The sequence below is a fragment of the Talpa occidentalis genome, unplaced genomic scaffold, assembly GCF_014898055.3.
Source record: "Talpa occidentalis isolate TD23 unplaced genomic scaffold, MPIMG_talOcc4v2.1 talOcc4.13, whole genome shotgun sequence".
NCBI classification, from domain to species: domain Eukaryota; kingdom Metazoa; phylum Chordata; class Mammalia; order Eulipotyphla; family Talpidae; genus Talpa; species Talpa occidentalis.
This window is the reverse complement of record NW_023601322.1, coordinates 46,423,623-46,450,957: the sequence shown is the minus strand read 5'-3', so window position 1 is coordinate 46,450,957 and position 27,335 is coordinate 46,423,623. Positions and strand designations below refer to the sequence as shown.

The 27,335-nt window shown below is 39.7% G+C and overlaps 1 protein-coding gene across 14 annotated transcripts in view; it reads left to right on the top strand.

Annotated features, from left to right (window-relative positions):
* The window catches only part of L3MBTL4 (L3MBTL histone methyl-lysine binding protein 4), a 425,819-nt gene that overhangs the window by 10,156 nt on the left and 388,328 nt on the right, over positions 1–27,335 (top strand). For 5 of the 14 annotated variants that reach the window (XM_054694187.1, XM_054694185.1, XM_054694181.1 and 2 more), the window contains exon 1: positions 14,532–16,708. The exons of 4 other annotated variants lie outside the window; for them this stretch is intronic. The gene's annotated coding sequence lies outside the window, so the exon portion shown is untranslated. Of the gene's footprint in view, positions 1–12,239; positions 13,426–14,531; positions 16,709–17,973; positions 18,260–27,335 lie in introns of those variants that run through there. 5 more of the 14 variants (XM_054694186.1, XM_054694184.1, XM_054694183.1 and 2 more) reach the window with 5 other exon arrangements.

Genomic DNA, 27,335 nt, shown 5'->3' with positions numbered 1-27,335 from the left:
CCCATTGAAAACTGTTCATCTAATTTAACCTGTTTTGGCAAGTCAGAGATGAACTTGTATTAAGCAGTATGTCCAAGGTCAGAAGTCATTCTAGCAGAATATGAGACAAAATGTATACTAATTTTAAGGGTTTTCTTATCAATTCAAAACTCATTTTCCTCATGCTGTCAAATAATCTTAGCTTTGTAGTTTTTGTTGATTTTATCTTATATGGCTGGCCAAATACAACTGCTTCTCCTGATGATCAAACTATGGCAAAACATAATTTGTTAATAATTACACTTTGAAAGCTAAAACAAGTTATAAAATATTTGAATCCTATCTTCTCAGTTTTTGTGGTCTTTACTTGCTTCTTTGCTTTCTACTAATAGTGAGGATGAAAATCTTGTCACATGTATTTCTAATCCAGTACCCCATTGCAGTAATGCCTAAAGGAAAGCCCAGTGAATGATCTGATTTGCCTGTATTTATCCATTTGAGATCCAGGCCAGGCAGTTTTCTGTTATGTTAATGTTTGTTTTCATAGCTAAGATTTGCAGTTATGTTATGTTCAATAGCTTGTCAAATTTTATTCTATTTTTTTTTTTTGGTATACTCGCAGTTGGAATTATAGATATCTACTAAGTAGAGTGCATTCATTCATTCCAAAAGCATTTACTTAGTGTTTACTTTGTGCTGGGGTGGGAACTTAAGTGGGGAACACAAGGGAAATGAGGAGTTAAACGCACTATGGTGCTGGTCCTGCCTCCAGGAAACTCACATCCAAGGACACAGATTCAATTTGAATTTTTTAAAAATCACATTAGAAAAATGGTTTATTCATGCATTTATTTATTCCACAGCATTTTTAAATATATGTTGCGTTTCAGGCATTGACAACTGGGTACTCTATCAGAATAAAGCTGGGAGGGGACAGGGTGTGCTAGTGGATTGGCTCTCAGGCTGTGCCAGAGAGGCTTGAAAAATCCCAGTGACTGTACTTTCTAAGAGTATGAGAGAGAAGAGTGAGACTATCTTGTCAAGTCCATAATTGACAAATACTATTGTTCTGCTCCATAGATGGCACATAGGAGCTGACTGTGGAAGGTCACACAGCCGGTCACACCAGATCTTTGTCAGCAAGATCATATAGCACCATCTCCAGAGGCCATGTGTTAACAGTCCGAAGAAAATGTCCCAGGTTTTAATCAGTTCCTTGTAAGGACGAATGATGTCCTTAGTGGTTTTGTTATTTTTGAATTGTTTATGAGACCGCTGTTGGCTTATGGCACAAAGGAAGGTACAGTTCACTTTTGGAACTTGAAAAATTTGTGTCCTCATCTTTGAATGTTTTCATTGAGTGTCATATTGCAAGTGAAGACAGTAAATTCACCAAAATATGTATGCTGTTCTCTGTGAGCATTCAGAGAATTCTCCAAGATTTCCTCGCACTAAGTCACTAAAAATGTGTGTCAAAACTGCAAATAGGAATTTATACGCTATTTTGACAGACGATTTAATTCATTCACCTTTAAATTATTCTGTTTTTACCTAATCCACTTCAAGTTCTTGTATTGAAGGTGACTACCATTATTATTTTTTTTTTTAATACCCCTCCTCAAGATAATACTTTCCTAGAGGCAATAAAGTTCTTTCTTCTGGGGCTGAAAATAGGGAAAACTTTTAATGAGGGTATAGGAATAATATGCTTTGTTTCCAGATTTTGAACTTACTCCGACCCTGTAGTGAATATTTTATGCCAACCATAACATAAAAGCTTAAATGAATGACATGGGGTGCACTACCACCTGTATTTTTTTTTTTTTTACCCATTTGTTGAACTTAATGTAGAAAAACCAGGAAATAAAGTAAAACCTCTCTCTAGTTTATATACAGTTATTCTGGCAGGGCCAGTGGGGGCGGAATCATGCAAAAAAACCTTTTGGTAATATGTAAGAGGAAATTATGCCCCAGGTTTGGAGAGTCATAAATAGGTTTTCACCTTGGTGAATGCCAGGTGGGACTATGTCTCACCTTTAAAAAGTGAGAGCCTTTGTAATCTCATATTTCCTTTTTATTTAAAAATAGGAATTGAGAACAAAAATTAGTTTTAGTATATGTGATTTACTTGTATAGGGTTTGACTATAATATCCTAGTCCTTGTTTGCAAATTTGTTTTCTTCTCATTTGTGCTTTGTGTGCACCTAGATGTCTTCTTCCCCAGTGCAGCTGTAGTTCTGGGTGCATTTTGAGGTTTGGGGTGAAAGTGACCCTGGGATGGGATTCCAGTATATTCTTAGAGCTTGAATACCATATATGAATCAATAGGGACCCAGATTTCCACATGTCATATTTTAAAGGTGGTTGACAACTAATAAGAATTCAGAGAATAAGGTATAATGTACACAATGAATACATAGGGATGTTTAGAAATGGTACTAAGAACTAAATGTATGCTGTGTATTGAAATTATATACCACACACCTCCACAGTCACACCCGCTTGTGGTGATACTGGATATATTACTGACAGTGTCCATGAGAGAGATAAAGGCATGTTCTTTTTAATCTGAGCTTGCTTGCAGCTGTGTAATTAGTCTCAGATATAATGTAAGATTGTGTTTAATAGGCAAGACTGTGGTCTATGAAGTCTTTTTCTAATGATGCCAACTAGAGTGAGTGTTGGCTAACACATCTAGTAACTTAGAATAAAAATTGTGTCCAAGAGTACAAAACCGTGAAGATGAGGAAAACTTGGGAATCAAAGTGAGGTGGCTCAGTCAGCTTGGCCTTTGTCACTGTTTGCATTGAGGATGGAGTTTAAAGCTTGGTACCTCTCCGAGCCTATCTGTAGCTTACAGTTCTCAGAGGTGTGTACTGATTTGGGGGGTGAGCATTAAGCCATTTTCTTGATTATTGCCTGCATATGTAGAGCTTTTCGTAAACTCCCCAGGTAGTTTACAAAAATCAAAGCCATAGATTTTTACAGTCATCCTTTTTTGATATCATCTCTGGCCTTTCTGTCATTTTTTACATTCTAGATCTATAGGTTAAGGGTAGAAACTCCTGGGAAAAATGCATTTAATGGTTTATCAACTAATATGGATTTACACTTAGGCCAGATGTAAAGGAAGCAAAGAATATTGTCGTATTAAATGGTTTAAGGCTCACTCTGAGCTTCGGAAGGCTTATTTATAGTTTGCTTTCTTGGTATATTTAACGCAAAAAGAACTTTTCAAGGCCATGATACCAACTTAGGGTACTTTCCCTCTTACACGGTTTCTTTTCAGCACTGTGTAATGTGCATTTTTAAAATATTTGATAGTTCTACAGTACTTCATACTTTTGGAATGCACCCATAAGGCTTTCAGTTACTACTTTTTTAAAACCTGTGCAGACACTCCCTGAGATTTCTCAAGTTCAGAGTTGTTACTGGAAAATGAAGAATGATGTAAATATATATATATAAAATACAAAAAGATGTTAATAACCAAAAAAGAAGTGATTTTGTGAGGGTACTAAAATGATTAGTATTCTGAATATTTTAGTGTATCATATAAAGAGAATTCATATGAAAGGTCTTCTAAAGGTTATCTGAATAAAATTTACTGTTAATTCTCCATTAGCTGTATTACCTGTAAGAGTTAGAGTTGTTATTTTCTAAGATAAAGTATAGTGAAAGTTGACATTTTACTAGCATTTGAAAAGATGGCAGCTGTTGAGCTTTCTTTGCTAAATTTTATCCATTCAACTGAGATAAAAATGAATAGGAAGTAAGTGGTTATGGTTGACAATATGCAATATGAAAACCCCCTTAAGAACAGAGCCACTTATACAGTTAGGTGGCACTGTTTCCTTTCTCTTTATAAAGGTTTGTTTAAGTGTAATTAAAATAAAAAGAGGTTTTGTGTAGCCTTATTTAAATCTCACCAGAATAAAGACAAACAGGCAAAGTAAATTACACACCAGTTTGAGGTGAAGATAACAGCCCCTATGTATTTTTGAAACATAACTTCCAACCACAGCAAAGTGTCTGGCTGTTTTAGAGCTGCTGAACAGATCAGGGTGCTCTCTAGGGTTGCTGGGGGCAAATGTTAAAGGTCACGGACCCAGTCTTGCACTTGGATTGGGGAGGCTAGTAGAGGGGCATGTTTGTAGGGCTTGTGCATGGTTGGGAGTTTAAGACATCCTTTGTTGCCAGGCCTAATGTTCTTTTCTCCCCCATCAAAGCCAGAATTCCAGTTGTTAAGAATGTGTATGTAATTTCCTGGTTGTAAATACTGTGTGACACAAGCAAAGCATCTATCTGCTGTTTGAATCAGATTCCTATCCCCTATTTGAGACTTCTGGCAAAAGCACCAAGAGCAGGGAAGCAAGCAAGTTAGGGGAGAAAAGGCCATATCAGTAAATTCAGAGCACATATCTTTTCTTTGCCTGTGTGATTTATAATGAATTGATAATGGGCTTAGTGCCATAGAGAGATTTTAAGTCTGACACGATGCCCAAGTAGTCCTGGTCCTTGCAGTTGACATTTTGAACCTCAGAGTGGGATGTGACATTCCACTCAAATCTGCTGGCAGGGCATCATACAGTGCTTGTCCCACCTGCTGAAGAAAAGATAGCCAAGACTCTGCTTTCCACTCAACACTGTATTGTGTTAAAAATTTTGAAACCATTCTATTATAGAGCAATCTCTCCCTTTTCTGTCCTCTGAACACATAAAACTTGGTGTCTGTAGTGGAGATTCCCAGATTTGGGCCTGTTTTGTATGTCAATAAAGCTATGTGAGTTTACAGATAGTTGCCAGCATATTATTTCCATGAACAGACAAAAAATGAAACCATTACCATATATATATAACCTCTTCTTAAGAAGATCACCTTAACTACAAAAATGCAGGAGGGAATTCATCTCAGAACAATGGATTTTTCTTCCCTGGAGGCAGCAGGTGAGAATCTTCCGAAAACAGACATAGCAGAAGAAAGTGAGTTATGGAACTTCTCAGATGTAAAGATTCAATATACTTTTTAAAAATTATTTTAATGAAATCACTGTTTTGTATTAGTTGTTTTCTTGATATGGATTTCTTGATTTGTGCCTCTTTGGGTAATCTTCAAACTAAAGATTGGATGTTCAGTTATTCTGATACTTTGATTTGATAAATCACAACTTGAGAAAAAAAGTTATACATAGATACTGAAAAAAAGGTGTCACAGTGACTATTATTTTCATTTGCTCAGCTCATACTTGGCTTGTAGGCCTTAGTAGTTTTTAACATAACTTTTTGTGTTTGCTGGTTGCAATGTTTGTCCCCCAGTATAATGCATTGCATTGTTCAGAGGTGTGAAGTGCACCCTGTGGTTCGACTTGGCTGTTGATAGGCATGTGGATGCTTTGCTTTGATCCTTCTCTGATTAGTCCTGTCTCCTGCTGTGCTTCTTTTCTTGCTTTCTTTGCTGTTTTGATTCATCTGAGTTTTGTTAATCTAATTTTGCTGCTCATGCTTTATCAGAATTTTGTCTAGTTTCTCAAAATTCCTAGATATCCATTTTTCCACTTAAAATGTTTACCTCTTGATTACATAAACAAATATTCAAAAATGCCCTACCTGGCTTTGATTCTGTGTACAGTTTTATGAACCTATTAAAGGTACCTCAGCTTCCTCTGCTGTAAAGTGGGCGTGACAATAAGGTTGTGAAGATTAAACTTTCTGACATAAAACATGTAGGGCTTGATCTGCAGATAGCTATTGTTCAAAAGCTGATTGTCAATTGTTAAAAACACTTGTGCTTTAATATTGCCCTGAATGGGTGATAGATTTAGTCAGAATTATATGCTTATTCTGAAAAAGAATAGGTAAGTACATGCTAAGAAACTCTATCTTTCTTTGGAAAGGCCACTGTTTGCTTTTGCTGTGGCTTTTGATTCCTTGTTAGTCCACTGCAGCAAGTACATGAAATCCATGCCCTCCTGAACCTTACTTGGAGAGAGTAATTTGGATACTCCTAGGTGGAACAAGCAAGAGTCAACAACAAGGGCTACCCGGGGAGTTGTAACATATCAGGCTCCTTGGTGTGGAAGAAGCTGTGCCATCCCTCATTAGGCAGCATTTCTAAATTTAGGCCATGCCTTGTGGCACAAGCTCTAGAGTAATTATTCAAGATGGTGCCATCAAGAATTTCCTTGGAGGCTTATGGCAGGCCAAACTAGTTTGTATGATGGGCTTCTTGAGGCTTTCTGTTATCCATGTGTATGCACAATAGCTGTTTATGTAAATTATCTGAATGATATTAAAAGAACTGTAAACTTAACAAAAAAGAACTGTTTTAATCTTCAGTTGGAAGATGATTTCTCATCACAAATGCTTAAATACAAAAATTTCAAAAAGTGAACCATCTTCATGTGCTATAGTAAGATCCAAATTGTATTCTTATTTCTTAATTCATATATATATATATATATAAATAAAACAGAGGGAAAATTGATTAATGTGTATTGTGAATATGCCAGTTTTGAGGCTAGAAGTACTTGGGTGCAAGTTTTGATCTTGATCAATATTCATTACAAAATAATAGGAAAGAAATAGTATTGCAATGACTTGTTCTTTTCTGCTTCTTTGTTGTAGATAATAATACTTGAGGGTTAAACTATTAAAAAAGAAAACAAAACATTTATCTTTTTTGATTGCTGAGTAATATTCCATTGTGTATATATACCACAACTTCTTGATTCAGTCATCATGCCATTTGCAGCAACATGGGTGGAGCTGGATGGGATCATGCTCAGTGAAATAAGTCAGAAAGAAAAAGAAAAATACCGGATGTTCTCACTTATAGGAAAAATGTAGAGATCCAAATAAGGGATCAGGAAAAAAAAGTAACTATAATAAAGCAAAAATCAAAATCAACAAGCAGTTATAAACCAGACACATTTGCAGATGGGGAGAAGGGAGGAGGATCACGTACAAGGGACCATGGTGATAGATCACAGGTGAATGGGTAGTGGGAATTTCATTGCGACTATAACTGAGGTGACAATGAGTACATTGAACAAAAATGAAAAGTGATGTAAAAAATATATAAAAGAAAAAAGAAAAGAAAAACAACGAAAAATATAGACTGCCCATGTAAAATGGTAATGTATTTAGCTGATGTGGAACAAAACCAATAGCCTTACATTTTAATTTGTTGAAGTGTCTAATTATTTTACTCTTCCCAAAGTGAAAGTTACCTTTTCAAGTGCAGCTACTACTAGTCATACCCTCTTAAATCTGTGATTAAAATTAATACACTAAACATATTTCAGCACGTATTTTTTGGCACTGAGAACAGTAAATGGGACACTTAGGCCCACATGTCACATGTTTTGTGTCAGATATAACACTCTTAAATAATACATGTTTTAAAATAAAAGAGATATTTCCCTTGATCCTGGACTAAAATGTCCTTTTTTTGCCTTATATATGTCTTCACACTGCACACACATTTCCCTTTTCCCCTTAAGGATAACTATCATGGTGATCTTTGCCAAAAGAAGCCAGGAAAATATTTGGTTAAATCTGTGGAAAGTGGAATATGATGAATAGAAATAAGACGGATTGCTAGCTAATCTAGCTAGAATCACATGATGGAAGAGACCAGAGAGTGGGTTCATGAATAATGACCATTTATCAGTATTGAAGGTGACCCTGGAGGTAAAATTGTAATGTAGTATTTTATAAAGTAATGGAACAGACATTAGTAAAAGAAATCTACTCATGTCAAGATTTTGAGAACAATAATTAATTTTGTAAAGAATGAGCTACTTTCTTCTTTGTGTTGAAGAAACTGTAACTTTATTTTTATACAATTACATTTGTAAGATGTCAAGTAAGTGATCTTTTCCAGTATCTCATATCATCTCATGAATGTGCACTAAACTTCTTAAATATACAGTAGGTACTGGAGAATTGAAACTAGGTCATTGTGGTAAGGTGGGATCCTCTTTTGGGGGTATTTTACTTTCAGTTGATTTACAAAGTTTATCAATTAGGTAAATATAATGGCATAAATTTCAAATAAAATCATCTAGTATCTGTCATGTAATATCTAGTTTCTTTATTCCATAGTTAATTGTTGGGAGTCTAGTGTGTGTCTGGCAGTGCTGTTGGCATTTGAGTACATCAGTAAATAAAACAGGACAAGGGCAAACATGTTGAACTTACTGCTCTTAAGTAAATCATTTAGTATTCTAAAAGATGATAAATGTGAGGGAAGTGGGAACAAATAATGCAGGATAAGAAGTATTGAGAGTGCTAGATTGTTGAGTATCTGCCTATGTGAGAAGGTGAGGGTTGAGGACAGTGGATGTTATCTAGTGAAAGTACCCCAGAGAGAGGGGCAGCTAGAATAAGAGCCCTAAGACCTGAGGGTGTGGGACATGCTGGAGGAACAGTACCAAATCTGAGCAGTGAAGAGAAGTAGGTTATGAAGTTGTGGAAAGGAGATTAGGGATGAGGGAGTAGAGATGAGCCTTTTGAAGAGTATGTGTTTATGCTGGCAGGGCCTGAGCAGAGAATTGACGTGGAATGACTGTTACTCTGACTTGGGGTGGAGAACAGGTTAAGGGGTATCTGCCAGGGAAACCATTATAAACTGGGTGGGAGAAAATGTAGTTTGAGTCAAGGGTGTAGCAATGTAAGTGGTGAGAAGGGACTATATTCTGGATATATTGTGAAGGTAGGGCCAGTGGGATTTCCTGAATGATTGGATATGGATGAGGAGGTATCCATCATGACCCCAAGATTTTTGGCTTAAACAACTGGCAAAAGCCAAGATTTTTGGCTTAAACAGTTGTCACCTGAAGTGGGAGAAAATATTGGAATGATAGGTGATGGCTGTGAGAATAACATGGGCTCTTAGAACAAGGTCTGGTCATGGTAGATACTCATTAAATGTTGGCATCTATCATAGCACCAGTAGTAGTAGTGATTGAGTAGTTTTATTATTTTCTCAAACTTTTTTTTCCTAATCTGCTTCCCATATACCCCCTTGATGCTCCCTATGAGAACTGGATGGTGTAGAATAGAGTCAGCAAGCCTCAGCTTGGCTGCACTCAGGTGAGCTGGAGTCCTTTTTGCCTCTTGCTGATTTGCAATTTAAGGCAAGTCATTTATCCTTCTATTCTACCTCCTTCTTCCCCATTATCACTGAAAACTCCCATGAGACAGTAGACAGAAAAAGAGGTTGCATATCTAAAACACTAAAGTAATCCATATAATGTATGATAATATTTGGTCCTTTGATTCACCAAAAATAAAGGATATATGGTAGACATCATCAGGGTTTTATCACAGTAACTCCTATACCTTTTAAGAAATGGAAGAATCTAGAAAAGTTTATGATACTAAACAAATCCCCAGTTTTGCCATTCCCTTTAAGCAAGATCATTTCTGTGTTAGCACTTTTTCTAGTTGCTTTTGCCCTTCTTTCTGCCTCAAGGGGAAAGGACTTTGTCAAGGACTGCTGACATCTGGGCCTTGCTGCTTAGGTACATCTCTGGGCACAGAGGCCTGTTTGGAAGGATTCAGGATGTCTCTGAACAAAGGGGCACGACCAACTCTCCTGGGCCTTTTTGTTTCAGATCCACTTTTGGGTGGGTTATCTGGTTGTAAAAGGAAAAAAAAAAAAAAAACCCACCAAAATTCCTAAACTTTTTACTAGTCATACAAATAAGTCAATATATACAATTTTGCATAGCCAGTTTAATTATACATTTTATTTTATTTTTTTTTTGCGTACTTCATTTTCAACTTCATTTTAGCCTGTGTCTTTCCTACTTCTACATCCTTTTGACCCACACCAGCCTCTTCACCCTCCGCTGGATTTTCCTCTTTCACCCAACAATTCTCTGAGTCAGCTGGGACAAGTCTATTTCAGTTTTTGTAAAGTCTATTAGAGTCTAATTATTCGTCGGTAATGATGAACCATAATTTATTCTTAAATTTTCATATTGTTTATCCTCAACTTTTTTTGGTCCTAAGGTGTGTTCAAATAATGCTGCAAAAACATCCATGAGCATATTTTATTCAGTCATGCCATTATCATTGTGCACTAAAATTCTTCATTTTTTTCTTCTCAAATATTGCTAAAATACTATCCAAAAATCTTTGCTCTGCATACTACTACATACTAGTCCTTTTGCTTTTATATATCCAAAAGAGCAGGAAAGAAGGATAAAGGCCACTCGCATAGATACAAATGGGCAGAAAGATCTGTCCCCAGAAGGGACAGGATTGCTAAAAGAGAGCCTGCATAGTCAGGAGGGAGGAGAGCTGCCTCTTCTGTTTTGCAAATGGAAAAGGTCTGTGAAGAGGAGCACTTGCTTAGTAGGCACAGGTGGGCAGAAGGGCTGCTGCCATGCTAGTGCTTTTTTTATGTTATAGATTCCCAGGAACTGATTCATGGAATGATGGATGGATAGATATAATTTTTTTAATTAAATAGATGTTTTCAGATTGCTTTCTTTTTAAATAAATATTTTTATGTTTTACAAATAAAAATTGTGTGTATTTAAGGTATATACAACTTGATGTTTGTGGATACTGCTATACAGAATGTAATGATTACCAGAATCCAATTAATAAACATATTGATGACCTCCCATATTTATCCTTGTAATGTATTCTCTTAGCAAATTTGAAGTATATAAAACCTTATCATTAACTTCAGTGATCATGCTGTATATTAGGTTTCCAGAACTTATTTACTTACAAAACTAAGTTTGTACAAATGGGCACTCTTGTGTAACCATTATTCTATTTTCTTTTACTATAAGTTTAATTTTTTATTATTCTGCATATAAGTGAGATGTGATTTTGTTTTTCTGTGTCTTGCTTATTTCATTTAATGCCTTACAGATTCATACATTTTTTTTTTTAAATAAGGATTTATTTATTTCTTTATACAAGCACTGGGTACAGTCAGAAGCACGGGAGAGTGAGAGAACTCACCAGAGCCAGAGTGGGGAGCAGAACAGGCAGACTGATGAAATACACTGCTGAGGGGAGCAGCGGGTGTGGCAGGAAAGGTCTGCACACCATGTGGGACCCTTGCCGGCGGCCGGAGATCGAACTGGCATTGTAGAGGCTGTGGGCAGCTTCGCAGCCCAGCGTTCAACTGCTGCGCCACCAGGGGAGGCCCCAGATTCATACGTATTTTTATTTTTTTTTAAAAGATTTATCCATTTATGCATACAAGAACTGGGGTGTAGGCCAGAGGTGTGGGGGGGTGAGAGGATTCACCAGACACAGAGCAGGAACCAGAACAGGCAGACTGACTGAATTATACTTCTGAGGGGAGCAGCAGGCGAGACAGGAGAGGTCTGCTGTACCATATGGGTTGTTCCCTGGCTGGCTGGGGATTGAACTCATGCTGCTGAGTCTGCAGGATTGCTTCACAGTGTGGTGCTTAACCCCTTGTGCCACCAGGGAGGCCCCTACATTGACACTTGTGACCCCTGACCTGTGACTGCTGAAAATAGAGCATGGTGTGGACGTGGTCACTGTGGGAGTTGGGGAGTGCATGTGCTCTTTTTATTGCAGGTATAAATACCCTAAAAACTACTGCAAAAAATGATCAATAACTCATGATGCCATAAAGAGGGACCACAGTCCAGAGCAGGAACTCTGGAATCCCACAGACTAGGTTCAAATCTTGGTTGAACCTCTACTACCTGTGTGAAGGTAGGTCCAAAATTTAAATGTTTTATCAAATTTATGTAAAGGAGGCGAGAGAACACACCCGCAGGGAAGGGAGAGGGGTGCAGGGCCCAGTCCTGGAGCCCCGCAGGCCCTCGGGTGCAGAGATGCTGGGCAGGATGGTGGTGGGAGGGGTAGGGGGTTGCTGAAAAGAATGCGGGGAGTGCCCAAGGGGCATGGGAGCCATGTTCCTTCACTTTCTGCAGGCTCATCCTTAGGGGCCTGTGGGGGGAGGGGGCGGAGTGGGAGGCCGTTGCCGGGACACCGAATGCTAAAGCCCAAGAGTTCTGGCAGACGAGGTCTCTGGGGTCCCCAACAGTCCCCCCACAGAGTGACCCGTCTGATACCAAACACCTGAATCTTTGAAAAAGTCGGAGATGAGACGGGGCGTTGGGTCTTGACCTTTGCTCGATGACGTGGCTCCGGCGCGCGTGGGCCCCGCGGCCCTTGATCTGTGACGCTGCGCGGACTGTCCCAGCCCCCGAGGCGGCCAGTGCATGCGCGATCGCCGGGGCAGTTGGAAACTTAGGGGGGGCTCTCTTGGATTCTTACTCAATACTCGGATCGGTTGGCGCACTAACATCTCTCGATGGGCAATTTTCTTAGTAAATTTTGTTCTCTGTGCCGCCCGGGTGTCCGGATGGTACCGCCGCAGGCCCCTGCTTGGCAGGCGCCCTCCTATACAGCCCAGTTTCCATTCAGCCGGGCCTGGTCGGGCCCACCCAGCGGCTCCGGCACCTGCCAGCTGGCCGACTCCCAGGAGCTTCAACCGGCAGCTTTCGTCTTTATCAACTGGCTTTCATATAGCGCCACGAAGGCAATATCCCATCCCACTAGCCTTGTGCTCCCTTTTGGGGAGTCTCCCACTGGCATCACCTGGGAACCCTCCGAAGAAGCCTGTCCTGTCTGCTCGTAATTGTATGATGTTTGGACACTGCAGAGCCAGAAGTACACCACCAATGCGAGGTACACTTAATCTCTCCTCTGACAATTAAGCAAGAACCCAAGCCTGAGAAACCAGAATCCTCCAGTCACCTCTCCCCAAGTCCTTCCCCAGAGGATATTGAGGTGAGGGTCCAAGAAAAACCTACGATGACAAAGGAGAAAGAGGTATCCAGAGAGACTGTGGAGCAAGAGATCTCCACAGATAGCAAGGAGGAAGAGATCTCCAGAGACACCACGGAGGAAGAGATCTCCAGAGACACCATGAGGCATGAAGCATCCTGAGAGACCACAGAGGAAGATGATCACATTGGGGCTATGCCTTTGGCATCTTCATCCTTGACCAACAGATTCTCGCTCTGGAAGATGTAAGTAACCCTGTATCTCTGGACGTCCTTCCCACACCCCCAGAGGAAAGCTCAAGTGAGAACTCCCAGATGCCTCCCACAAGCTCCCCCGGATACCTTGTTGAGGATGATCTGCCTCCCAAGAAGCCTGAAGAGGATGCAGCGGTATTCTCTAGGCCAACCCTTGGTGGCTTCCTGTCACCACAGATGTCAACAGAGGAAGAATTGGCTGAAGACCACCTACCTAGCTTGCCAATCACATCGATATCCCAGAAGGAGATACAGGGCAAAAAGTCCTCAGATAGCCAATCAGCGAGTTCCACTTCACCAGAATCTGCCAGCAGTAGGGCCTGCAAACGGGAAAGGCCCATGCCACTTCTGCTTCCACTGTCCATGCCAATGCAGCTTCTATGGGATAGAGGTGAGATGCCCCCACCCTCTAAGCTCCCCTGTCTAGCTGTGGCCAATAACCTGGCCACACAGGAGAGCACTGAGGGTCAATTGATCCAAATCTCAGAGGGTGAAACAGAGGTACTTCAGACCATAGTGCCACTCAGCCTACCTCTTTCTTCTGCCCAAATGTCTCCTTTCCACCCACTATGCATGCCCCCAATACTTCTACTGTGTTGGCTGACATATCTGTCAGACCACAGATTGTGTCTGTTCATCCACCTCAGATACCAAATATTGATAAAGAAGCGGCACAGTCTTTAATTCACCTCCTGTTGTTGTTGTTGATAATTTTATTCCAAAGAGTTGTAATCCTATTTGGAAGAGCCTGCTGAATAATACTGGAGGCACTTCAAATTCAGTCATAGTTACAACATCCCTTATTTTGGACATCCCCATACTTAGAGCCCCTCAACCTCTCTCCAGCCATGTGCCTGCAAAAATGAATCCCAACACCTATGTCTGTAGATTCTTCCTTTCCCATTGTCCTACCTTTCACATCCCCCGACCCTTCTACACAGACCCTAATTTCTGCTGTCCAGTCCACCACTCCTGTGGCTGTCCCTCCCACAATTACAGCCCAGGAATCTGCCTTTCCATCTGTGCAACCTATTTTAGATGACATTGTCATTGGCATGGATACTGCTTCCCCTTCACTGGCTGTTATTTTCAGATCTGATCCACAGTCAAGTGAGGGATCTCCCTCATTTATTCAAGTTCATTGCAGTGTGCAGCAGTAGCATGCTGCCAAAATGCCAGTCCCCAAAAGCCTACCCACGCTGGAGTCCCCCAATATGGCCCCCATCTATTTGAATTATCCCTTTGTCCCCCATACCTCCCCTCCCCAATCTGGGACAACCCATGGCAAACAGCAGAAAGCCTCTCTTCCCAAGGCTCCTCTTTACTCCAGACAACCCCCATGGGGTATACAGCCACTCACAGTTTAACAGGTGGCACCTCAGCACACCTGCCATAGATAGTGATAGAGAAGATATGGATACCACTCTTCCGAACAAAGCAGTCACCTTTTCACCTTCCCCTCCCTCTGAGAGCCATATCGCACATTGCCTCCACCAGGTGACAGCATTGCCTCAAGCCATGTCTCTACCAGTTTACTTACAAAATCAGACAGAAAACAAACTGTGACTTTCAACTTCTCAGGCCCAGTAGCCCTCACTCTGCCTAAGTTGGGGGCCAAAGTTATGAAGGGGTATGACGGCTCTTCTCAACTGGGAAAGCTAGTAGTAGTAGCCCCAGCAAATGTTATGGGCCTATGCTCTTCTGCATCTGCAGTAACCCACCCATCTGTTGGCAACACAATGAAACAGGACTCTATAGGTTTGACATTGTCAGATTCCACAGCTCGCTCTGCTGTAAATGCCAAACAGGCTTTGATTGCCAACCCAAATGTCTCCATTGGCACAGCCACTATTGCTAATTCTGGAATTGCTACCAGTGTTTCTAGCACTGGAAACAATAGCTTATACTATGCCACCATGAGCCCATACCCACTTGGGTTGATGGGACCTGTGACCCATATGCATGGTGGAAGCTTTGGGAATAGTATATCCAACACATGATCCACTCCTTCCCCAACATCGAGAATGCCCAAACGTAAAAGGGGGGGAAAAAGGGCATCCAGCCTGCCTTCTGCTGCTCCTCGTATGATCAGGATCCATCTAACTCGAGTATAGCAACTGTGGTGGGACAACACACAGATTTGTCTGCATTTGCTTATGGGGCCCCCTTAAATCTGAGCATCTGGAGTCTAACTATGATGCAAAACACAAGTACCATGAGAGGAAATAACAATCCTGTTCCTATCAATAATTCTGGAATTACTACCAGTATTTCTAACACTGGAGACAATAAGTTACACTATGCCACCATGAGCCCAGGCCCACTTGGGGTGATGGGACATGTGACCCATATGCATGGTGGGAGCTTTGGGGATAGTATATCCAACAAATGCCCCACTCCTTCTCTGACATCAAGAATGCCCAACCGTAGAGGAGGAAAAAGAATGGCATCCAGCCCGCCTTCTGCTGCTCCTCATATCGATCAGAATCCATCTAACTTGAGTACAACAACTGTGGTGGGACAGCACAGATATGTCTGCATTTGAATACACTTATGGATCCACCGTAAACCCGTAAATCCAAGCACCTTGAGGCGACCTATGATGCAAAACACAACAAGACAGGAAATGACAACTCCATTCCTGTAGCTGGAAAAAACATCACCACAGACAACATATATGACAAGAGACATGTCTGCTTCTACTTATGATTGGTACACATGGAATTCAATTTACCAAAATATGAGTGGCACAACAGGAAATAACAGCACTGTTCCCATGGTTGGAGACCCCCAGTGATCCCAATTTCCATAAGAACATCTTGGGCCCTGCTGGACAAAGAATATCTCCTACACCTGGAGCAACTCTTACCGCAAGAAGACATACGGGACAAGAGGCAAATCTGCTTTCAGCTCCAATTATTACAACGGGGGCTCACGTAGCCATACTGCACCCACTGTGGTCTCAAATACCAGCCCCACTCCAAAGAGTAAACACGCTGCGACTTGCACATAATGTCCCCCACACATGGAAGCCATCTTTCCAATACTCTGTTGGGGACAACAGTACTCCCACAATTGCAGGACCTGGTGTTGCTAATTTCCATTAGTGGGAACCACCTGGACCAAACACAGCTAGTAAAACTGGAGGAAATAACATCTCAGCTGTCGTGGGTGGCCCCTTATGTCACTGCCTATCCTCAGAATACTGGGTACCCACCTACCCAGGCCACAGGTAATACTATGGGGGATAGCTCCACATCTGCTGCGACTGGATATGCTTATGGTTCACCATTTGTACAAAGCACATGGGACCCTGCAGGTCAAGGGACAAGTGGTGGGACAGGGTGGAGTGGCAGGGATTTTAGGAAAATTCCCCTCAAAACACTTGGACCACTTGTGACTATGGAGAGGCCACCAGTGTTTGGAGGTAGCTGCTCAGAGCAACTCTGTGGGTTTTCTGAATGTAACCAATGGCATCCTTGCCTGTGACTCACTCCCTTAACCTCCTGTAACTTTGTAGAAACTACCCAACAATTATCTAAGGAATCGCAACAAGTAAGGAGTAAATCATCCTCTGCAAACTGTCAAGATATGAATGGACAACTCAGTGTTTTAAGAGAAAATCTACTCTTTTCCTGCAAGCAAGCTGAGGACCAACCAGCCGCATGTCGGGAGTAAGTGTCAGACATCTTCTTGACTCAACTATGCAAAATGTCTTGTGCTCCAGTGGAGGAAGTGAGATCCACAGAAGGGAGAGAATGGGTGGCTCATCCTTGCCCCTTCCCTCTGGGTTTCCGTTTTCTCTCCTGCCACTCTGTAGCACTGCTGTCTAGATGATTCCTAATGTGTCACAGGAAGGCACACTTCGTGATTTAAGTTTTTTAAAAAGGATGTCTTTTTTGATTCTTTAAGTCTTAGACCGTCTTCACAGATTGCCACCCAGTCAGAGAGGAAGGATTTGGCATGAAGTTTCTTACATCAATGCCGAGAAAAACTGGGTGCCAAATGATGCGGTTTTTGGAGTTAGTGCGGGGTCCTTGGGTTTACTCTGGGAAAGGCTTCACCAGAGCTCCCCTTTCAGCGGCACGCGGCGAGTTTCTGAGCACTGTATTGTTTTTATTGCTATTGTAAATGGAATTGTCTTCACAATGTCTTTGTAAGGCTTATTAATTGTTATATATAGAAAATCTATAGTTTTTTTTTTCTGTGTTGATCTTGTATTCCACAACTTCACTGAATTAATTTATTGGTTTTAATAGGCTCTTTTGGTATTCTTTAGGGTTTTCTATATGTAAGATTACATCATCTTCAAGAAAAGAGAACTTTACTTCTTTTCTAGTTTGGATGCCTAGTTTGGATTTCCTTTTCCCTGCCTAATTGCGTTAGGTAGTACCTCCAGTAATATATTGAATAAAAATGGAAAGAATAGATATCCGCGTATTCTTGTTCTTGATCTTAAAAAAAACTTCTCAGTTTATTGAGTATTTGTTGAGTAACATTAAGTATTATGTTAGTGTATCTAATTTATTGAGAGTTTTTATCTTGAAAGGTCTTGAAAGATTGTTGCTATTGAGCAGCAGATTTTTTCTTTAATTTTTTTCTTTCATTTTATTGGTATGATGTATCACATTTATCAATTTATGTATACTGAGCTTTCCTTGAACCCAGGAATAAATCCCACTGCACAATGGTATACAGTCATTTTAATGTGTTATTGAATTTGGTTTGATATTATTTTTGGAAGATTTTTATATTTATATTAAACAGGGATATTGGCATGTTTTCTTTTTCCTTAGTGGCCTTGTCTTTTGTATTATGGTAATGCTGGTCTGGTATAAAATGAGTTTGAAAGTGTTCTCATCAATATTTGGAAAGGGCTTGAGACTAATTGGTGTTAATTAATTAAATATTTGGTAGAATTCACTGGGAAGTGTCTGGTCCTGTACTTTATTGAGAGATTTTTGATTACTGATTCAGTGAAATGATGCAGCCTAAATAAAACTGTTCTTCATACCATTTTTGCCTGCTTGTCAGATTTGTTGCTTCACTGTGTTGCTGCAATTTCCTAAGGGACTGCTGAGCTTCCCCCGCCCCCTTTTTTCTTACACGAATTTCTGTTTCATTGTTACTCTTTATGAGGGAACTAGAGGTGGGATTTTCCTACTGATGTTAAAAATCAAGTGGCTTTAAAATGTCCCATCTTATTTCCACCAGCAAGTAAGAAGGTATATATTTTCTCATATCACTAATCAAAGCTCTTTCTAATATTTTGTGAGTCTACTGAGTAAAAAAGGTTATCTAATTAGTCATGTTTATTACCCAGGATCTAATGATTTGAACATCTTTTCATCTATTTGTTGGGTATTTCATTTGCTGTTCTGTGCTTTCATCATTATAGATAATATGTCTATAACTATATCTTATCAATTTTTATGTACTCTGATGGCATTTAGGTGGGAAGGATGAGCATTATCCTTATTCTACTTACTTTCCTTCTCTTTTAGTATTTTTGAATCCCCACTTTTAAAAATTAGGGTATTTGCAGTCCTTTTTCTTTCCTCTTCCCCCGCCCCCATTTCTACATACTACCTTTTATTAGTTACACACAAACATCGTGAAGGATGCTAAGAATTATGTTTTATTTTCTAACCTCAGCCATGTCTTCTGTGTTTTCCCTACTACAAGACTCTAAGGGTAAAAAACAGTAAAATGCATCTGAAACACAGAATATTAAAGAAAAAGTGCTCAGAGATACCTTTAAAATAAGAGTTTCTCAAGCTCTTCCTTCAAAATGTGCAGAGAGCCAGTTGAGAAGAAATACACTTCTTCCCATAAAGTCAAAATTTCATGTAGATATTCAGTAATTTTTTCTTCCATTCCATTGTGTATCAGTTTATTGGTCTTGATAAATTTTGATAAATACAAATTACTCCCTGAATATGTCAATACAATTATCTATTCTGAGAAAATTTATTGTATACTATTGTGACTTGAATACTGTTTTGGGTATCCTAGTGTACTAAGCATAAATCTGTATAAATCTATCCTTTTGCTTCTTTTTATAGACAGGGGAATGGTAGCACAGAAAGATGATGTGACTTGCCAAAGTTTTCTTTATTTTAATTAATTTATTTATTTATACAAGAACCGGGCTATCGTCCAGATGCATGGGAGGGTGAGAGGATTCACCAGAGACAGAGTGGAGAACAGAACAGGCAGGCTGATGAAATACACTGCAGAGGGGAGCAGTGGGCACGACAGGAGAGGTCTGCTGTGCCATGTGGGACCATCGCTGGCTGGCCGGGATCGAATCAGTGCTGCAGAGGCTGCAGACAGCTTCACAGCACGGCACTCAACCACCTGCGCCACCAGGGGAGGCCCTGCCAAAGTTTTCTTATGTGAGGACCTCTTGTTTCACTGTTCTGTTGTAGTTCCCAAGACTTAAATTTGGTAGATTATCTGTGGTCAGCCTCATCCTTTATTTTCACTTGAGTATGCTCAGGCCAAAATCTTGAAGTCATTCTTTTTTCTTTATAATTCAGTCTGTACCAGATCCTGGCAGCTCCACATTTGAAGTATTTTTAGACTCTCCATTTATGACCTCTAATGCTGCCACTCCAGTCCAAGGCATTGAATTCTCACCTGGACCACTGCTGTAGATTGTTAATTGGGCTACTTGATTATACCTTTGTCTTTCATAAAGCCCTTAAGTTCTTTTCTCTATTCAGCACCTCTTAATATCATTCATGTTCATTAATAGTAAAATGAAAGTTCTTTTCATGATCTACATGGTCTATTATGATATGAATCTTTTTTTTTTTAAGATTTATTTATTTTTATACAAGAGCTGGGGTATATGCCAGAGGCACGGGAGGGTGAGAGGACTCACCAGAGGCAGAACAGGGAGCAGAGCAGGCAGACAACAGAAATACACTGCTGAGGGGAGCAGCGGGCGAGCCAGGAAAGGTCTGCTGCGCTGTGTGGGTTGCTCCCTGGCTGGCGGGGAATTGAATTCATGCTGCAGTGGCTGTGCACAGTTTCATAGGCTGCATCCTAACCCTTGCGCCACCAGGGAGGCCCCTCAATAAAATATTTATTGAATAAATAAATGACTCTGTTGTATTGCTCCCAATCCTTGATATCTGACTCTAGTCAAATGAAACTATTTTTGGTCAGTTATGAAATCTCCAAATATTTATTCCATGTCATCTGTGCCAAGACATTTTGTTACGCTAGCTTCCTTGTCATGCCTTTGCTTACAATGCTGCTCATATGAGTTTTGCTTTTTTTCCTTGTTCAGGTATTTCCCATTGTTCAAGTACAACTCAAGTACAATTTCTTCAATGAAACCTTCAATCCCCAAGTTGCAGTTAAACACTTTCTCCTCTATGTGCCCAGTGTGCTATTTGTGGCTCCATTTTTTAAATTCTGCCTTGTATTACAGTTATTTATATACATGTCTTATCTCTCCTGAATTGAAAGAACCTTTAGGAAATCCTTATATTCCCTCAGTGCTTGTTCTGTTATTTTGGCATCCCAGGTACATGTAAGTGATTGTTGAAATATATTTGATACTTAACCCTTTACCCATGGCATTGGCTCAAATATAGAGACAGATTCAAATTTTGATTGACATAAGAAAGATTGCAGATTTTGGTGATTTCCTAAAGATGTATTAGATATTTAAGGAGTAGAGCCTCCCTGGTGGCACAAGGGGTTAAGTCTTAGCACTATGAAGCTGTCCGCAGTAACTATAGCAAAAGTTTGATCCCTGGCCAAGGAGGTGATCCATTTGGTGCAGCAGACCTCTCTTGTTTGGTCTGCTGCTCCCCTTAGCAGTGTATTTCAGTAGATCTGCCTGCTTTGTTCCCCACTCTGTCTCTGGTGAATCCTCCCACCCCTCCCCTACCCCCACCACACCTCTGGCCTGTACCCTATATCTGGCCAGCTCATATATGCATAAATAAATAAATCTTTTAAAGAAAGGGGGGAACTTAAAGGAGTAGCAGATGGACCACATGGGAACTGAATTAATCTGATCCTTTTGGAGGGGGATTTAAGAATAGGAAAGGATTTGCTTTTTTTTTTTTAAGATTTATTTATTTTTATGCAAGAACTGGGGTACAGGCCAGAGGCGCGGGAGGCTGAGAGGATTCACCAGATAGAGACCAGAGAGTAGAACAGGCAGACAGACTGAAAGCACTGCTGAGGGGAGCAGCGGGCGAGACAGGAGAGGTCTGTCAGGCAATGTGGTACTCTCCCTGGCCGGCTGGGAATCGAACCTGTACTGCAGAGGCTCCGGACTGCTCCACAGTGCAGCGCTCAACTTGCTGTGCCACTGGGGAGTCCCAGGAAAGGATTTTCTGAAAGTGATGTTGGACAGTCACTTCTGCCTTCAAAGGGATAAAGAATTAATTTATATAATTACTAATAATTAACCCTTAACTTGTGGAAGAACTTTGAACTAATACTTTTTTTTTGGTTTTGTTTTGTTTTGTTTTTTTAAATGGAGGTAACATTGGTTTACAATACTGTGTAATTCAGAGGCATAGGCTAACACCTCCTCAGATGTATATCCCTACACTAGATTACACCCACCACCAAGGAACCACAGTCTCCCATAATAGTTCATTTTGCCCCTCTCCTTTGTTTTTCATCTTGTAGTCTTAATTCTATATTCAGATTTCTAAGTTTTGTTACTGGTTTGGGTTTGGCTCTTTTCTTTCTTTATATTCCACATATAGGTGAAGCTATACAGGTTTTTCCTTTCTCTTTCTGACTTATTTTACTTAACATTATCCCCTCCAGTTCCATCCACATTGCTGGAAATGGCAACAATTCATCTTTTTAAAAAAAATAGCTGAGTAGTATAAAATTATGAGTTACACCCTTTCACCCCCTAATCCACTCCTCTGTTCTTGGTCTTGTTTCCATAACTTGGCTATTGTAAATAGTGCTGCAGTGAACCTAGGAGTGCATAGATCCCTTTGAAGTAAGTGTTTTTGCATTCCATGGATTGATACTTAGTAGTGGAATTGTGGGATCATACATTTCATCTACTTTCAATATTTTGCGCAACCTCCCTATTGTTTTCCTTAGGTCCTGAACCAGTTTACCATTTCCGCCAGCAGTGTATAAGGATTCCTTTTTTCCACATCCTTTGCCAATTCTTGTTGTTTCTAGTCTTTGTTGTTGTTTTTTTCAAGATTTATTTATTTATACATACAAGAGCAGGGGTGAATGCCAGAGGTGGGAAGGGGTGTGTGTGTGTGTGAGAGGATTCACCAGAGGCAGAGTGGGGAGCAGAATAGGCAGATCAACTGAAATACACTGCTGAGGGGAGCAATGGGTGAGACAAGAGAGGTCTGCTGCCCCATGTGGGTCACCTCCCTGGTAGACAATTGAACTGTTGCTGATGCGGTTGCTGGGGACTGCCTCATAGTTCTGAGGCTTAACCCGTTGAGCCACCAATGAGGCCCCTGTTTCTGGTCTTTTGTGATAGGGGTCTATCTCACATAAAAATGAGATGGTTTCTATTGAGGTTTTGATTTGCATTTCCCTATTAATAGGTGATGATGATTTTCTTAATGTGCCTATTGGCCATCTTTATGTCTTTGGAGAGGTGTTTATATAGCTGCTCTGCCCATTTTTGATTGGTTCATTTTTTTATCTTGAGTTGTTTGAGGTCATTATATATCTTGGTATTAGTCCTTTTCCAGATATATGATAGGCAAATGTTTTCTCCCATTCAGTTGGTGTCTCTTTGTTATTTATTTATTTATTTATAAATCTCTCATTTTTATTTTTTTTTACATCATTGTTCACTTTTAAGCAATATTTGCTTCCCTCCACCCCCTCAGGTGTAGTCCCCATAGAGTTTCCTTCACTAATGCACCTGTGCACCATCACCTCAGTCCCCTGTGCTCCTTCCTTCCTCCCTCTCTAAACCCTCTCCCTCCTCCTCCCCTGCAGTACGTCTCTGATTTATAATTGTCTGTTTTTGCTTTGTTGAGTTTTGTACTGTTATTATTTTTTACACTGATGTCTTATTTGGTTCCCCTATATGCCTGCTGTAAGTAAAACCATCTGATATTTTTCTTTTTCCTTCTGGCTTATTTCACTGAGCATAATCCCTTCTAGCTCCATCCACTTTGCTGTGAATGGCATGAGTTTATGTTTTTTGATTGCTGAGTAATATTCATTGTGTATATGTGCCACATCTTCTTGATCCAGTCATTTATTTTTGGGCATTTGGGTTGTTTCCAGGTTTTACCTATTGTAAATAGTGCTGCAATAAACATAGGTGTACAGGTGTTCTTTTGAATCAATGTTTTTGTGTCCTTTGAGTAGATCCCTAGTAGTGGAATTGCCTGGTCGTAAGGTAGCTCCATTTTCAGTAGACTGAGGAACCTCCAGACAGCTTTCCATAGTGGTTGGACAAGTTTGCACTCACACCATTAATGTAGGAGAGTTACTTTTTCACCACATCCTCGCCAACATTTGTTGTTGCTTTTTTTTTTTTTTCTGTATGTGCCATTCTTACTGGTGTAAGGTGGTATCTCAATTTTTTTTTTTTTTGTGGGACCCTCGCAGTTTGCTGGGGATCGAACTGGTGCTGCAGAGGCTGCGGGCAGCCTCGCAACCTAGCGCTCAACCGCTGCGCCACCAGGGGAGGCCCTCAATTTGGTTTTAATTTGCATCTTCCTGATTATAAGGGCTGTTGAACATTTTTTCATATGCCTGTTGGCCATTTGCATTTCCTCTTTGGAGAAATGTCTTTTAAGTTCTTCTCCCCATTTCTTGACTAGATTGTTTATTTTGTTTTTGTTGAGTCATGTGAGTTCTTTGTATATATTTGTGAGTAGTCCCTTATCAATTGACTGGGGTATCTCTCTGTTTTGATTAATTTCTCTTTTGCTGTGCAGAAGCTTTTTAGTTTGATGTAATCGCAGGTGTTTATCTTTTCCTTGACATCTTTGCTCTGGGTGATGAGTCTTTAAAGATGTTCTTGCAATGCATGTCTTGGAGTTTTTTACCTATATTTTCTTCTATATATTTTATGGTTTCAGGTCTTATTTCCAGTTCTTTTATCCACTTTTAGTTGATTTTTGTGCATGGTTAAAGGTAGTGGTCTAGTTTCTTTCTTTCTTTTTTTTTTTTTTTTGAATGTGGTGGTCCAGTTTTCCCAGCACCATTTATTGAACAAACTGTCTGTGTTCCATTGCATATTCTTTGCTCCTTTGTCAAAGATCAGTTGTCCATATAAGTGTGGCTTTATTTCTGGGCTCTCTATTCAGTTTCATTGGTCTGTGTGTCTATTTCTGTTCCAATACCAAGCTCTTTTAATTATTATGGCTTTGTAGTATAGCTTGAAGTTTGGAAGTGTGATACCTCTCTTCGCCTCTGTTTTCATCAGTAGGGCTTTGGCTATTCATGTTTTTTGTGGTTCAATATGAATTTTATCAATATTTGTTCTATTTCTTTGAAGAATGTCATTGAGATTTTTATTGGAATAGTGTTGAATCTGTATATTGCTTTTGGTAGGACAGACATTTTAATAATGTTAATTCTTCCGATCCATGAGCAGGGGATGTCTTTCCATTTCTTTGTTTTGTCTTCTATTTTTTAAGAGTGTTTTATAATTTTCTTTGTATAGGTCTTTCACCTCTTTTGTTAGGTTTACTCCAAGTATTTGATTTTTTTTTTGTTTGTTTCAGTTATAAAAGGGATGGTTTTCTTGATTTCTTCTTCTTCAGATTGTGTATAGGAAGGCAGCTGATTTTTGTGTGCTGATTTGTATCCTCCTACTTTGCTGAACTGGTTGATTATTTTGAGTAGTTTTTCTGTGGAGTTTTTAGGGTTCTCTACATATATTATCATATCATCTGCAAATAGTGCTAGTTTTACTTCTTCTTTCCCTATCTGGATTCCTTGTACGTCTTTCCCTTGTTTTACTGTCCTGGCTAGGACCTCCAGTGTTACATTGAAGAGCAATGGTGAGAGAGGACATCCTTGTCTTGTTCCTGATTTAAAGGAAAAGCCTTCAGCTTTTTGCCTTAGAGAATAATGTTGGCAGTGGGTTTGTCGTATATGGCTTTTATCATGTTAAGGTATGTTCCTTCTATCCCGAGAATTTTAAGGGCCTCATCATAAATGGATGTTGGACTTTGTCAGATGCTTTCTCGGCATCTATTGATATGATCATATGGTTTTATTATTTTTTTGTTGTTGTTGATGTGTTAGATTATACTGATCGATTCTCGTATGTTGAACCATCCTTGTGACCCTGGGATGAATCCCACTTGATCGTAGTGTATTATTATCCCTTTGATGCATTGTTGGATTCTGTTGGCAAGGATTTTGTTGAGGATTTTTGCATCAGTTTTCATTAGGGAGATTGGCCTGTAATATTCTTTTTTGTGCTGTCTTTGTTTGGTTTTGGTATTAGTGTAATGTTGGCTTCGTAGAACGTATTTGGTAGTATTCCTTCTTTTTTCAATTTTTTGAAACAGTTTGTGTAGGATAGGCACTAATTCACTACTGAACGTTTGGTAGAATTCATTTGTGAAGCCGTCTGGGCCTGGACTTTTGTGCTTGATTACTGCCTCAATTTCACCGCTTGTAATTGGTCCGATTAGGTGTTCTATTTCTTCTTTGTCCAGCTTTGGATGATTATATCGTTCTAGGAATTTGTCCATCCCTTCTAGGTTGTTGAATTTGTTTGCATGTAAGTGTTCGTAGTAACCTGTTTGTAACCTGTTTGTCTAAGAAGGTCCATATTTTTTCTTCATAGAGGAAGGAGAGCTTTGCAGGGTAAAGTATTCTTGGTTGGCATTTGCTGTCTTGAAGTTTGCTGAAGATGTTACTGCATTCTTTTCTTGCCCATAGTGTTTCTTTGGAGAAGTCTGAGGTTAACCTGATTGATTTTCCCTTATAAGTTATCTGTTTCTTCCTCCTTGCCAGTTTCATTATTTCTACTGAGTCTGTTGTGATTTCTCCTCTTTCATTTATAATCCTATTTATATGTGTTTTCTCCTGTTTTTTCTTTGTGAGCCTGGCTAGAGGTTTGTCTATTTTGTTTATTTTTTCAAAGAACCAACTTTTGGTTTCATTGATCTTTTGGATTTTTTTTTTAATTTCCATTTCATTTATTTCTGTTTTGATTTTTATTATTTCCTTTCTTTTACTGGCTTTAGGGTTTTTTTTTTTTTTTTCTGTTCTCTTTCTAGCTCTTTGAGATGTGAGACTAGGTTGTTTCTTTGAGTCCTTTCTTGTTTGTTGATGTGAGCCTGTATTGCTATATATTTTCCTCTTATTACTGCTTTTGCTGCATCCCATACATTCTGAAAAGAGATGTCCTCCTTGTCGTTCACCTCAAAGAATTTTTTAATTTCTTCATTGATCTCCTCATTAGTCCGGTGGTCTTCCAGTAGTGTGGATTTCAAACTCCATGAAGTGGGAGGGTTTCTTGTTTTCTTTTCATGATTTATTTCTAGTTTGATGCCTTTATGATCAGAGAAGATAGTTGGAATGATTTTGATCTTTATGTATCTGTTGATGTTTGTTTTGTGGCCCAGTATGTGATCGATTCTGGAGAATGATCTGCGTGCTCTTGAGAAAAATGTGTACTCGGATTATTTTGGGTGCAGAGTCCTATAGATGTCTGTAAAGTCCATGATTTTGATGTCTTTGTTTAGGGCTCTAGTGTCTTTATTTATTTTTTGTCTCATTGATCTGTCCATTGGTGAGAGTGGAGTGTTGAAGTCTCCCACTATATATGTATTTTCTTTAATGTCCATTTCCAGAGCTGATAATAACCGTCTAATATATTTTGGTGCTCCTTCATTTGGTATATATATTCGTTGATGAATGTTATATCTTCCTGATATATTGTCCCCTTGGTCATAATGTAGTGTCCATCTGTGTCTCTTTTTACTTTTTTAAATTTGAAGTCTGTTTCACCTGATATAAGTTTATCTGCCTTCATTTTTGGTCCATTTGCTTGTGGGATTATTTTTCAACCTTTGACTTTCAGTCTGTGTTTACCTTTTGTGGTTGAATGTGTTTCCTGGAGACAGCAGAAGGATGGATTTTGTTTTTTAATCCAGCATGCTACTCTGTGTCTTTTCATTGATGAGTTTAATCCTTTTACATTTAGAGTTAATATTGATACTTTGGCATCTGTATTTGCCATTTTGTCTTTTTTCTGATTTTATTCCTTGCTTTTTTCTGTTTTTGTTGATCATTCCTCTGTTGGTTTTGGCTTTAGGACTTCTTGTAGAAGTTTTTGGAGTGGGGGTT